This window comes from Palaemon carinicauda, chromosome 3, assembly GCF_036898095.1.
Source record: "Palaemon carinicauda isolate YSFRI2023 chromosome 3, ASM3689809v2, whole genome shotgun sequence".
Classification (NCBI taxonomy): domain Eukaryota; kingdom Metazoa; phylum Arthropoda; class Malacostraca; order Decapoda; family Palaemonidae; genus Palaemon; species Palaemon carinicauda.
This window is the reverse complement of record NC_090727.1, coordinates 157,071,689-157,084,695: the sequence shown is the minus strand read 5'-3', so window position 1 is coordinate 157,084,695 and position 13,007 is coordinate 157,071,689. Positions and strand designations below refer to the sequence as shown.

The 13,007-nt window shown below is 42.2% G+C and overlaps 1 long non-coding RNA gene across 1 annotated transcript in view; it reads right to left on the bottom strand.

The window, feature by feature from the left end:
- Positions 1–215: 215 nt before the first annotated feature.
- Positions 216–13,007, bottom strand: part of LOC137638707 (uncharacterized) — a 110,990-nt gene continuing 98,198 nt past the window's right edge. Inside the window, exon 4 of the long non-coding RNA XR_011044173.1 lies at positions 216–385. This is a non-coding gene — a long non-coding RNA (uncharacterized lncRNA). The remainder of the gene's footprint in view (positions 386–13,007) is intronic.

Genomic DNA, 13,007 nt, shown 5'->3' with positions numbered 1-13,007 from the left:
TTGGTTCTTTGTTGACATCGAGTACTTGAGTACCTACTTGACAGATGGCGCTGTTGATGTACACCCCCACCTGTATAGCGATCGCTGGCGTATTCCGCCCGTAGGTTTTTTCTGTCGGGCAGCAGGGATGCAGCTATATGATCATAGGGTAAGTTTGATATTGAAAAGTTTATAATCATTCAATATCTATAATAATAATGTAAGTAAATACCTACCAGAAATTCCAATCGAAATGTTGCACCTCACACTAGTCCAATTACCACTTAAGGACTGCTGGCTGACCAGACAGTTCTCACGGCAGTATAGCTACACCGGAGTTACAGTTTTCACTTTTGTGGAATGGTCCCTTATTCTTGGAGCTCAGTGTGCAAGGAGTCATACTAACCTGAAAGATAAGAAAGGAATCATGAGTTAACCAGATAACTGATAGTTAAATTATGGTAAAAAAAAAAAATAACATAAAAGATATATAAATTGACAATTTTTCGTACAAAAGATGCTATTTCTATACACAATTTCTTTTACAATGCCTATGTTTTCCCACTGTTCTGCTTTATAAAAAGCATCTTAAACTGAGTTTGGGAAATGCCCAATCTTAACTTTCATGGCCCTGAAGTGGCCTCTGGTAAAATGGTACCCAGACCATCTACAATACAGTATTTCTGTTAGTGGAGGTTATCAAACATCTCTCAAAGAAAGGTTTTTCTCGCGAAGCTGCAAGAGAGATTTCAAGATACTTCCACAGACCCTCGTCTTCCGTCTATCAGATTAAGCCATCTTTTGTGATTAGCATCGTGGAAGGAGTATCTGTCCTCTCAGTCTCTATTCCAACAATAGCGGACTTTTTTATTTTACCATACCTATGAAAGAGAGTACGGTAGACATTTCTTCTTCAAAAGAGCTTTCAATGATATCATTCTTTTGTAAATTTTGAAAAAATATTAAAATACGATTCCAGTACACTAATTACTACTGTTATATCAACCAGTTTGTTAATTAGATTTCCTAACATTAGGGCTCTAGTACTCAATTTTTAAATCTTTAATTAAGTTTCTAGTTTTCTTCCAATTTTGTGATTTTCCTTTAATAATTGTGCCAGTATATCTGACCACCAAGAGATCAAGTGTTTCACTGGTCAGGCACCTCTCAGAGACACAGATTTGTCAGCAGCTTGTATGATGAAGTCCATAGAGAGATCATTTGTTTCATCATGATCTTGTGAATAAAGGGTAGCACTTGATCCATATAAACTTGAACTTATCTTAATCAGCTTTATTTGCATTATAACGTTGAGTGGGAGGTCTTGTACATCCTAACATGGTTATTAATATAGGAAGATAGTCACTGCTATTAAGATCATCTAAGACATTCAATTCAAGCCTATCAATAATACTGTTGGAACAAAAAGTTATTGAGGAATATGTACCATGAGTTTTTGAGTATTAAGTATATAAGTATATAAATCCCCTGGAATTAGAGATATCAAAGGAGAGACCATGCAGCTCTCTGACCCATTTAGACAACCCAAAACAAGCAGGAAAACTGTCTTAAGGGTGAGGGCCATATCGGAGGCTAGCCTCAATGGTTCACCGGGTGGCCCTTCAGGGATCACAGTACCCTGACAACATTTCAGGGTGGAGGTCTCACTTCAACTTCAGGGCAGGTCTGCTCAAAGCTCTTTTATTATATAAAGTAAACAGAGTACTGTACTGTAGTACACACGCAGAGCAAGTATAGTCTCAGAAAGGTTCTTATTACCCAAATGATAGCTCCAGCTATACCAGCCATTGTCATAAAAGCAAGAGAAGCATTCTGCATCTCCTATCATTATGACACTGGCAGGGTGATGAGAGGGAAATCGATGCCTCTTCACCTGGCAGCAGCAGCAGTCAAAGCAGCAGTGAGGATTCCAGGCTCAAAAGGGGAGCGGGTGTCAACTGGCCAGTGGTTAGAGGTACCTCCTTTACTACCCCTGACCTCAACCCCGTGTTACTAGATAAAAAGAAAAAAAGGAGTGGGACATTCCCATGAGTGAAACCACTGGTCCATCCCGTGGTCTTACAAGGCAGCTCATGGTACTGGCGGTATGTACAGTATAACCATTCCAGGTAATTCGATCAGAGACCTGAACAAGGTATACCTAGTATGCTCAAGGTGGGCAGTATATATATATATATATATATATATATATTTTTTAAATGAAACTGATCCCACCTGAAAAGTAGTCGTTATATATCATGCCAACAGGCTATTTCCTTCTGGTGTGTCAAGGATGATTGGAATCATTGGTACAGTAGTAGCAAGCTCGAGGTCCTTCCTTGTCCAAGAAGCAAAACGCTCTAGGACACTGATCAACTTACCTGGCAGGTTCACACATTCTGCCATTGTCACGAGCATACATGTAAGACCACTAGATGGGTCTACAATCTCACTCACATTACTTTAACACTCTGCTGTCATTTCTGTTGTAGACCAGGAGTGAGGTCCTGGATACTGAGGAGGTGCCTCTACCTGTTGGCCACTTGAACCCTTCTCCCCCATCAGGCCTGGCTCCTTGCTACTTCTTCGACTGCTGCCATTGTCAGGTGAGGAGGCATCAGCCTCACTTGCATTGCCCTTCCTCAGCAACCTTTGGCCCCTCTTCCTTTGATACTGGGCAGGGGATTGTAGGGCTCAGCCTTGGTTGCTTGTAGTATTTTGTTAGGCATAACAGCAGTCATTTGCTGACTATGTTCTCCTCTTCTCTGGATTGCAGGTTGGTGCCATTTCTCCTTAAAGGTATTGATCTCATGGTTGCCACCTGTTCAGAATCCCAGGGGTCATACTCTGACATGTTCTTTGTTGGGAGGCTATCCATGATATTTTGTATAGCCACCATATTAGGCAATAAGTGAATACAGTATCATCAAACAAATATCAACAAAAATGTGGATTCACTACATTCTCTTGTGATGGTGTTCTTATACCTCAGTTGTGAAGCTAAAGCAATATTTATAGATATGAGTGCAAAACTAAAAACTGACTCTCTAAATTTTTGGTTGTATAATTTTCTTTCATATCACCTTTTCTTGCATTAGGCGAGGCATATTTCTCTATCTGCCCTTGCTTTATTCCACTCTACAGTAATTTCTAAGACAGTCTGATCGCCAGCCAGTCACCTCCATTGTGGGGCTTCTGGCAAATGGTTATGCGAATGTATAGATTTTTCTCATTCTCACCACCTCAAATAAACCTTAATGGACTGAAACCTTTCACTGGGCTACCAATCAGTCATCTGATCTTTGTTCAAGTATAGTATGCCAGTAATGCTGTCCTTGTTCTCGGTCGGATAACAGTTTCCCAATTACTTGCATTAGCTCATCAACTATATAGTATATTGTAAAATGTTATTTTTATTACTAAAATAAATTTTTGAATATACTTACCCGATGATCATGTAGCTGTCAACTCTGTTGCCCGACAGAAATCTACGGTCGGGATACGCCAGCGATCGCTATACAGGTGGGGGTGTACACAACAGCGCCATCTGTGGTCAGGTACTCCAGTACTTCTTGTCAACAAGACCTCAATTTTCTCCTCGGTCCACTGGTTCTCTATGGGGAGGAAGGGCGGGTCATTTAAATCATGATCATCGGGTAAGTATATTCAAAAATTTATTTTAGTAATAAAAATAACATTTTTCAATATTAAACTTACCCGATGATCATGTAGCTGATTCACACCCAGGGTGGTGGGTGGAGACCAGTATACATGTTAACAAAGAAGCTAAGTATCCCGTATTTCATTTTTATTAGTTATTCAAAATAACAATAAAAAAATAAATAAGTACCTGGTAAGGAAGTCGACTTGAACCATTACTCTGCCTTTAATAAGTACGTCTTCCTTACTGAGCGTAGCGGTCCTCTTAGGATGCTGAACGACTCTTAGGTGGCTAAAGTATAAAGGGCTGCAACCCATACTAAAGGACCTCATCACAACCTCTAACCTCGGCGCTTCTCAAGAAAGAATTGACCACCCGCCAAATCAACAAGGATGTGGAAGGCTTCTTAGCCGACCGTACAACCCATAAAAAGTATTCAAGAGAAAGGTTAAAAAGGTTATGGAATTATGGGAATGTAGTGGGTGAGCCCTCACCTACTACTGCACTCGTTGCTACGAATGGTCCCAGGGTGTAGCAGTTCTCGTAAAGAGACTGGACATCTTTGAGATAGAATGATGCGAACACTGACTTGCTTCTCCAATAGGTTGCATCCATAACACTCTGCAGAGAACGGTTTGTTTGAAGGCCACTGAAGTAGCCACAGCTCTCACTTCATGTGTCCTTACCTTCAGCAAAGCAAGGTCTTCTTCCTTCAGATGAGAATGTGCTTCCCTAATCAGAAGCCTGATGTAGTAAGAAACTGAGTTCTTAGACATTGGAAGAGAAGGCTTCTTGATAGCACACCATAAGGCTTCTGATTGTCCTCGTAAAGGTTTTGACCTTTTTAGATAGTACCTAAGAGCTCTAACTGGGCAAAGTACTCTCTCCAGTTCGTTCCCCCCCAAGTTGGACAGGCTTGGGATCTCGAACGACTTAGGCCAAGGACGTGAAGGAAGCTCGTTTTTAGCAAAAAAAAAAACCGAGCTGCAAGGAACATGTAGCCGTTTCAGATGTGAAAACTATGTTCCTGCTGAAGGTGTGGATCTCACTTACTCTTTTAGCTGTTGCCAAGCACACGAGGAAAAGAGTTTTTAATGTGAGGTCCTTAAAAGAGGCTGATTTGAGAGGTTCAAATCTTGATGACATAAGGAACCTTAGGACCACGTCTAGATTCCAGCCTGGAGTGGACAACCGACGTTCCTTTGAGGTCTCAAAAGACCAAAGGAGGTCCTGTAGATCTTTGTTGGTGGAAAGATCCAAGCCTCTGTGGCGGAAAACCGCTGCCAACATACTTCTGTAACCCTTGATCGTAGGAGCTGAAAGGGATCTTACGTTCCTTAGATGTAACAGGAAGTCAGCAATCTGGGTTACAGTGGTACTGGTTGAGGAAACTGCATTGGCCTTGCACCAGCTTCGGAAGACTTCCCATTTAGACTGATAGACTCTGAGAGTGGATGTCCTCCTTGCTCTGGCAATCGCTCTGGCTGCCTCCTTCGAAAAGCCTCTAGCTCTTGAGAGTCTTTCGATAGTCTGAAGGCAGTCAGACGAAGAGCGTGGAGGTTTGGGTGTACCTTCTTTACGTGAGGTTGACGTAGAAGGTCCACTCTTAGAGGAAGAATCCTGGGAATGTCGACCAGCCATTGCAGTACCTCTGTGAACCATTCTCTCGCGGGCCAGAGGGGAGCAACCAACGTCAGCCGTATCCCTTTGTGAGAGGCGAACTTCTGAAGTACCCTGTTGACAATCTTGAACGGCGGGAATGCATACAGGTCGAGATGGGACCAATCCAGCAGAAAAGCAACCACGTGAACTGCTGCTGGGTCTGGAATCGGAGAACAATACAACGGGAGCCTCTAGGTCATCGAGGTAGCGAACAGATCTATGGTTGGCTGACCCCACAGGGCCCAAAGTCTGCTGCAAACATGGTAGTGAAGGGTCCACTCTGTGGGGATGACCTGACCCTTCCGGCTGAGGCGATCTGCCATGACATTCCTATCGCCCTGAATGAACCTCGTTCCCAGCGTGAGCTTTCGATCTTTTGACCAGATGAGGAGGTCCCTTGCGATCTAGAACAACTTCCTCGAATGAGTCCCTCCCTGCTTGGAGATGTAAGCCAAGGCTGTGGTGTTGTCGGAGTCCACCTCCACCACCTTGTTAGGTTGGAGGGACTTGATGTTTATCAAGGCCAGATGAACCGCCAACAACTCCTTGCAATTGATGTGAAGTGTCCTTTGCTCCTGATTCCATGTTCCCGAGCATTCCTGTCCGTCCAATGTCGCACCCCAGCCCGTGTCTGATGCGTCCGAGAAGAGACGGCGGTCGGGGTTCTGAACAGCCAAAGGAAGACCTTCCTTGAGAAGAAAGCTGTTCTTCCACCACGTTAGAGTAGACCTCATCTCTTCGGAAACAGGAACTGAGACCGTCTCTAGCGTCATGTCCTTTATCCAGTGAGCAGCTAGATGATACTGAAGGGGGCGGAGGTGGAGTCTCCCTAACTCGATGAACAGGGCCAGCGATGAAAGTGTCCCTGTTAGACTCATCCACTACCTGACTGAGCATCGGTTCCTTCTCAACATGCTCTGGATGCATTCTAGGGCTTGGTAGATCCTTGGGGCCGACGGAAAAGCCCGAAAAGCTCGACTCTGAAGCTCCATACCCAGGTAGACAATGGTCTGGGATGGGACGAGCTGGGACTCCTCTAAATTGACCAGGAGGGCCAGTTCCTTGGTCAGATCCATAGTCCATCTGAGATTCTCCAGACAGCGACGACTTGTGGGAGCTCTTAAAAGCCAGTCGTCTGACGGAGCCGGACACAAAATCATGGTACTGCTGCACAGTCTGTGAACTGTCAACCATGGGGAAGCGAGGAAGTACAGCGACAACCCGAAACTGTCTAGACTGTCTGGGTAGTACAGACAACTCCTTATCGGGTTGCTGAGGTTGCCGCACTGCGTCACAACAAGTCACCTCTGCTGGTTGTTGAACGTCTTCCCAGTGACACACTGACTCCGTAAACAAAAATCCTCTAACAAGGACTAAGCTTGGACTGCATGTCTTGCAACAAAGCTCAAGGTCTATGGGAGCAGGTGTGGCAACAGACGGGGTTAGCGACTGAAGCGGAACTATTACCCTCCCTGGAAGCATGTTATGCTTAAATAAAAGTCCATAGGAGGCTAAGCAGCTTAAGGCTCCTCTCCAAATGACAGAGTCCTCAAGGGAATATCAGAAGGAGGGAGAATAGCACTTTCTCATCTACAGGAACCATATCCGAGAAAAGCTAAGTTCTCTCAGTGAGGGTTTCACTGGTGCAAAAGCAGCAGACCAGAAGGCAACGTTATGAAACTGCTTGACAGTCTTGTGAGTTGGCAACAACCAAAGATGTGTGATTGAGGAGCATGCGGAAAGGTATGCAGAGCATGCTGTAAGGTATGCAGAGCATGCTGTAAGGAATGCAGAGCATGCTGTATGCAGAGCATGCTGTAAGGAATGCAGAGCATGTTGTAAGGTATGCAGAGCATGCTGTAAGGAATGCAGAGCATGCTGCATGCAGAGCATGCTGTAAGGTATGCAGAGCATGCTGAATGCAGAGCATGCTGTAAGGTATGCCGAGCATGCTGTAAGGTATGCAGAGCATGCTGTAAGGTATGCAGAGCATGCTGTAAGGTATGCAGAGCATGCTGTAAGGTATGCAGAGCATGCTGTATGTAGAGCATGCTGTAAGGTATGCAGAGCATGTTGCATGGCATGCGGCTTATGCTGCATGGGATGAGGCTCATGCTGCATGGGATGAGGCTCATGCTGCATGGTATGAGGCTCATGCTGCATGGGATGAGGCTCATGCTGCATGGGATGAGGCTCATGCCGCATGGGTTGAGGAGGATGCCGCATAGCATGAGGCTCCTGCCTCATGGGTTGAGGAGGTTGCCACATAGCATGAGGCTCCTGCCTCATGGGTTGAGGAGGATGCCGCATAGCATGAGGCTCCTGCCTCATGGTTTGAGGAGGTTGCCGCATAGCATGAGGCTCCTCATAGTGCTGGAACCCGGCAACTCCCGATGCGGCAGCTCACGCATGAAAGCAGGAGGCGCAGCAAGAACATGCGTCTGGCAGGGTGGACTGCGCATCGGAGGTGGAGCTCTCACAGGTGGAGGGTGGGAGCAGGCAGCCGCAGTATCTGCTGAGCGCACAATCTCGGCGGGTTGTAGGTTAACAGGCTGCATTGTCAACCTTCCAGCATGATACTCCTGTATGAAGGAGCAAGCTGAGACTGTATATTCTGCAGCATGGACCACTAGGGTCTATGAAAGACAACAACAAACGGAGCTACTGTCCGTTGTGACTGAGGGTCTAAAACAGCTGGTGCGGCAACAGACGGAGTTACTGCCTGTTGCGGTACCACCTTGCCTCTCTGGGAGGTGTGCAGTTGTCGTACTGCAGCAAGTCCGAACTGACCCAGTGGCTACACCTCGGCCGTTGGACTTGCGCGGAAGGGACCGACTTGCACTTAAAAGCTGCAAGATTTGGTCCATGGTTTCTGCGAGAAACCTCTTCCGCAGACGAGGAATAAATGGGCTCTCTCGTCTTTGTGTGGGTGGGGTGATCACGTCTGCAACGTGAGTGGATACACCCGAAACCACGGAGGGAAACGTCTGTTCGTCGATCAAGGCCTGATGAACCCATAAGTCCTTCGACATTACTTCTCCCCTGGGCTTGGGAGCTTGTAAGAGGTCCCAGACTAGGCGAACAACTGGCACGAACAGACGAACCCTCGAACGCAACACTGTAACACTTTGCGCTTATCACTTTATCACTTTTGATTTTCTGTTTGCACTTATTTCACTGAACTCGAAACTTTAAGTGGTTTGTACCTGAAACACGCAATCCTATCCTTCATTAAAAGTTAGTAATTGCGAAAACAGTATTACAATGTAACAGAAAAACATAATGAAAGATAAAGAATTCAGTGGCTGGAAAAGAGACTAAACACTAGATCAAATAAACTACGTTTAAAATCTCTCACCGCATAAAGCCTGGGAACAAGAATAAAACTCTAGAAACGTTTTACCTTCTTCCCCTAAAGAGACTAGGGAGAAGAGCAAAAACGATAACAACGTTACCCGCTTGAACGAAACGTTTATCCTCCTCTCTCTCCCTCCGTCTCTATCTCTCTCTCTCTCTCTCTTGACTTAGAACCTGAGAGAAGAGCCCAATTATATATATCGTTAAAACATATTATTTGTTAAAGGAAAAAAAAACTGAAAGATTTCCCAAATAAAAAGTTCCTTTATTAGAATTAAAACCATTTAAGCTAAGAAAGAATGAACAAAACGCTAGAATCGGTTTACTCTTACTGCAACGTGAAACCGTGAATACTCTCTCTCTATCGTAACGATAGAGCGCAAGTTGAACGTTCTGAACGTCAACAACTGCGGAGACAAAACAAAACGTTAGTTCAACTTTGAAAAACAGTACGAGACTATCAAAGAAATTCTTTCAAAAACATTAAAATTAAAATAGCATAAAATCTTAACAGGAAAAACGATATGACGGGCTCAATGTTAATTAACTTCGGTTCCAAGTAATGACCGCCTACTATTAGGAAAGGTCGCATGTAAACAAACATAAAAATTAATTTTTATAAGTTTATAATAAAAGGAAGTTAATCGAAGAGGCCTATAAAAGGCGGAGAGATATAAAATAAATCTATAACTTTGTTAAGCAAAATTAAGAAAGAGAGTCTATACTCTCTTCGACACCAACACTTCCGTCTAAGGGAAGGGTCGGCCATTTAAAAGTGAAAGAGAGTTCATACTCTCTTCGTCACCATAATTAAATCAAATTAATTCCAAAAGCTAGCTAAGCTAATGATAAAGCTTCCTGAATAGCGAAAGCTAAACTCTAGAGCAAATACATCACCAAATCGTGAACAATAACTCCAGAATCAACAGCGTATCCAAGTAGGTCTAGCCGGTGGCACGACAGAGGAAAAATTGAGGTCTTGTTGACAAGAAGTACTGGAGTACCTGACCACAGATGGCGCTGTTGTGTACACCCCCACCTGTATAGCGATCGCTGGCGTATCCCGACCGTAGATTTCTGTCGGGCAACAGAGTTGACAGTTACATGATCATCGGGCAAGTTTAATATTGAAAAATTTGCGTTACTTGTTTTCTCCTATTTTGTCTTCAAACTTGCTGTATCATACTGCTCCTTCATTTTCATCTTTAATAGCAACTACCACAGTAGACCACACTGGTTTTGACATTTGGCACTTTTATTTCCCTGGCTCAACTGCAACTTTGTTCACTGCATACTCATACCCAACACTTGGCACCACTTTTGTCCCATGTCTATGGACATAAATGACATATTGGGGATTTTCTTCCTTTTATTATTATTATAATCATTATTATTATTATTATTATTATTATTATTTGCTAAGCTAAAACCCTGGTAGGAAAAGCAGGATGCTATAAGCCCAGGGGCTCAAACAGGGAAAATAGCCCACTGAGGAAAGGAAAAATAAAATTCTTAAGAGTAACATTAAAATAAATATCTCTTATATAAACTATAAAAATTTAAAAACTTTAATAACATAACAAGTTAAAGAGAAATTAGATAGAATAGTGTGCTTGAGTGTAACCTTAAGCAAGAGAACTTTATCCCAAGACCGTGGAAGATCATGGTACAGAGGCTATGGCACTACTCAAGACTAGAGAGCAATGGTTTGATTTTGGAGTGTCCTTCTCCTAGAAGAGGTGGTTACCATAGCTAAAGAGTCTCTTCTACCCTTACCAAGAGGAAAGTGGCCACTGAACAATAACAGTGCAGTAATTAACCCCTTGAGAGAAGAAGAATTTTTTGATAATCTTGGTGTTGTCAGGTGTATACTGTAAGGACAGAGGAGAATATGTAAAGAATATTCCAGACTATTCAGTGTATGTGTAGGCAAAGGAAAATGAACTGTAACTAGAGAGAAGGATCCAATGTAGCACTGTCTGGCCAGTCAAAGGATCCCATGACTCTCTAGCAGTAGTATCTTAATGGGTGGCTGGTGCCCTGGCCAACATACTTCCAACAAAAGGAGTAGTACAGTTACACAGCAAGGATACCTTCAGACTGGTTCTTATCACCAAAACGACAATTCCAGCTCTACAGGTTATCATCATAAAAGCAAGGAAAGCATTCCACCTCTCGTAACAGGCTGATAATACAAAATTGTCAGAAATCTTCATTGGGGAAATATTCACGTATACAGAACATTACTCTCACATCGTGTTTCACGCAAACATAATGTGACACCTTTAATAGTTTTCAGCCTCATTGTAGGAGCCAAGTTCCCAAAGCATATCTTTGTTACTGTCCAGAGACCTAGGACAAGTATAAGTATATGGATATGTGTGGAGGTGTACATTGTATGAATGTGTTTTTGTATATACAGTACATGGATAAGTGGAACTATTCAAAATAAACTCAATAAAACGAAATTGTAGATGACTATCTGAAGGCCTAGAAAAACACCTGACATTTGAGCTGCCCCTTAATTGATCCCACCAGGTTTAACCCATTAAGGACGAGAATTATCTATTGGTTTTAAAAACACCATATTTACAGAAAATACTTTATTTTGGTCTACTATCAACATAAAATCATCACCATAAAAAAATTCCTTTCTTAAGTATGATTTATTTGATGGCAGCTTTTGCTGCCACTAGGCACTTGAATGAACAAAATCTTTCTATTCTAGACATAACATATAGTTTTTTCAACAAACATAAGTATTTTAAGCATCCCTTTATCATACTTAGTAATTATCATTACTAATCATGCCTTTTATGAAAAGAACTGCAAATTTTATCTGAATTATAGTATATAAAAAATTCAATCATATAGCATATCTTACTGCCACTAGCCACTTTGAATGCACAAAATCTTTGTATTTGACATACAATATAATTTTACATTAAACCTAAGTATTTCAAACATAACTTCATTATCTCTAATAATTATCATCACTAATCTTGCCTGTTACAATAAAAACTCCAAATTCTTACTGATTCATAATATAAAAGAAAAAAAATACTTGAACATATTGCATGAGTTGCATATCCACACTATTCTATTTTTCTTGTACGAAGGTTATCCCCATATAGCTTCAAATGATTTCAGTCTGTTGTTCATTATGCACTACTGAGGTATTTTATGATAGGGCAACATGCATTTTGGATGAAGAGGTACAGAACACATATTGCAAATTTATTTTGTGCGTCGAGAACATTCGCGGCATCTTGAGTGACGCTGGTCTCCTTCCTTGGTCCAGTGCTGCTCACCATTGTACAGCACAGAATCCTTTGCAATTCCAGAAGAAAGTCCCTTAGGTCCAGGAGATGTACGAGGAGCACAATATTGTTTCATTATGGCAATTTCAAAATGCCAGATGAAGTCTATCAATGGGATTATATTTCCCAGTTTGCGATAAAACATCCATGAATTGACAACTTGAGCATTGATGCTCCAAGCAAATATTTGTCACCACCATTTTCTTGAACGAATTCGAGTTCTTTAGGCCAATACTTGTTGATCAAATATATCAACACCACCCATCTGTTAATTATACACCTGAATGGAATTGGGCATATCAACCTCAATATGCTTTTTCTCAAGTTTGCTCCATCGCCCTGTTTTTTGTACTTGAAGCATTCTTACTTTGAAGCCACAGCAGCTACCTTCCATTTTACTACTGATGTGCTACCAGTAAGTGCCTCTTCCATGTACCCACGATATATTTTTCTTCTCCTTTTCCTTCTTTTCCATTAGTGGGGCACCATGAAGATGATCCTCTCTTAGTGTGCCAGTACCTCCTATTCCTCGATTTGCTAAATTTTCCAGCAATGGTTATGAGGTGAAGAGATTCTCAAACACTGCATGCTGGCCAGCCTGTAAATTGATCTCATTAGACATCTCTACTACGACATTTGGACCTTAGCCCAGTCCTATATCAGGGATTTTAGTGTCAGACTTGCAATAGGGCTCACAATAAAGAAGAGATCCATCTGAAGTACATGAAGCCCAAACTTTGAAACCAAATCTTACTGTTTTCTCTCTTATAAACTGCTTAGCCCGGTGTTTTCCATAATAAGGGATCATAATTTCATCTATGATATGGAATTATTGCTGAAGCTGAATATTGCTGACATTATTGACGTGCTGGAAAAGTGGACTTACCTGAAAATTTAGAATGCCTAATAAAGATAAGGTTTTATTGGTCAATATATTTCAGTTCTTCAGTATATCATACAAAAGAGGAGAAATAAATCGACAAACATTATTTATGTGATAAGTAATCAAAACCATAATCTGAGGTTAT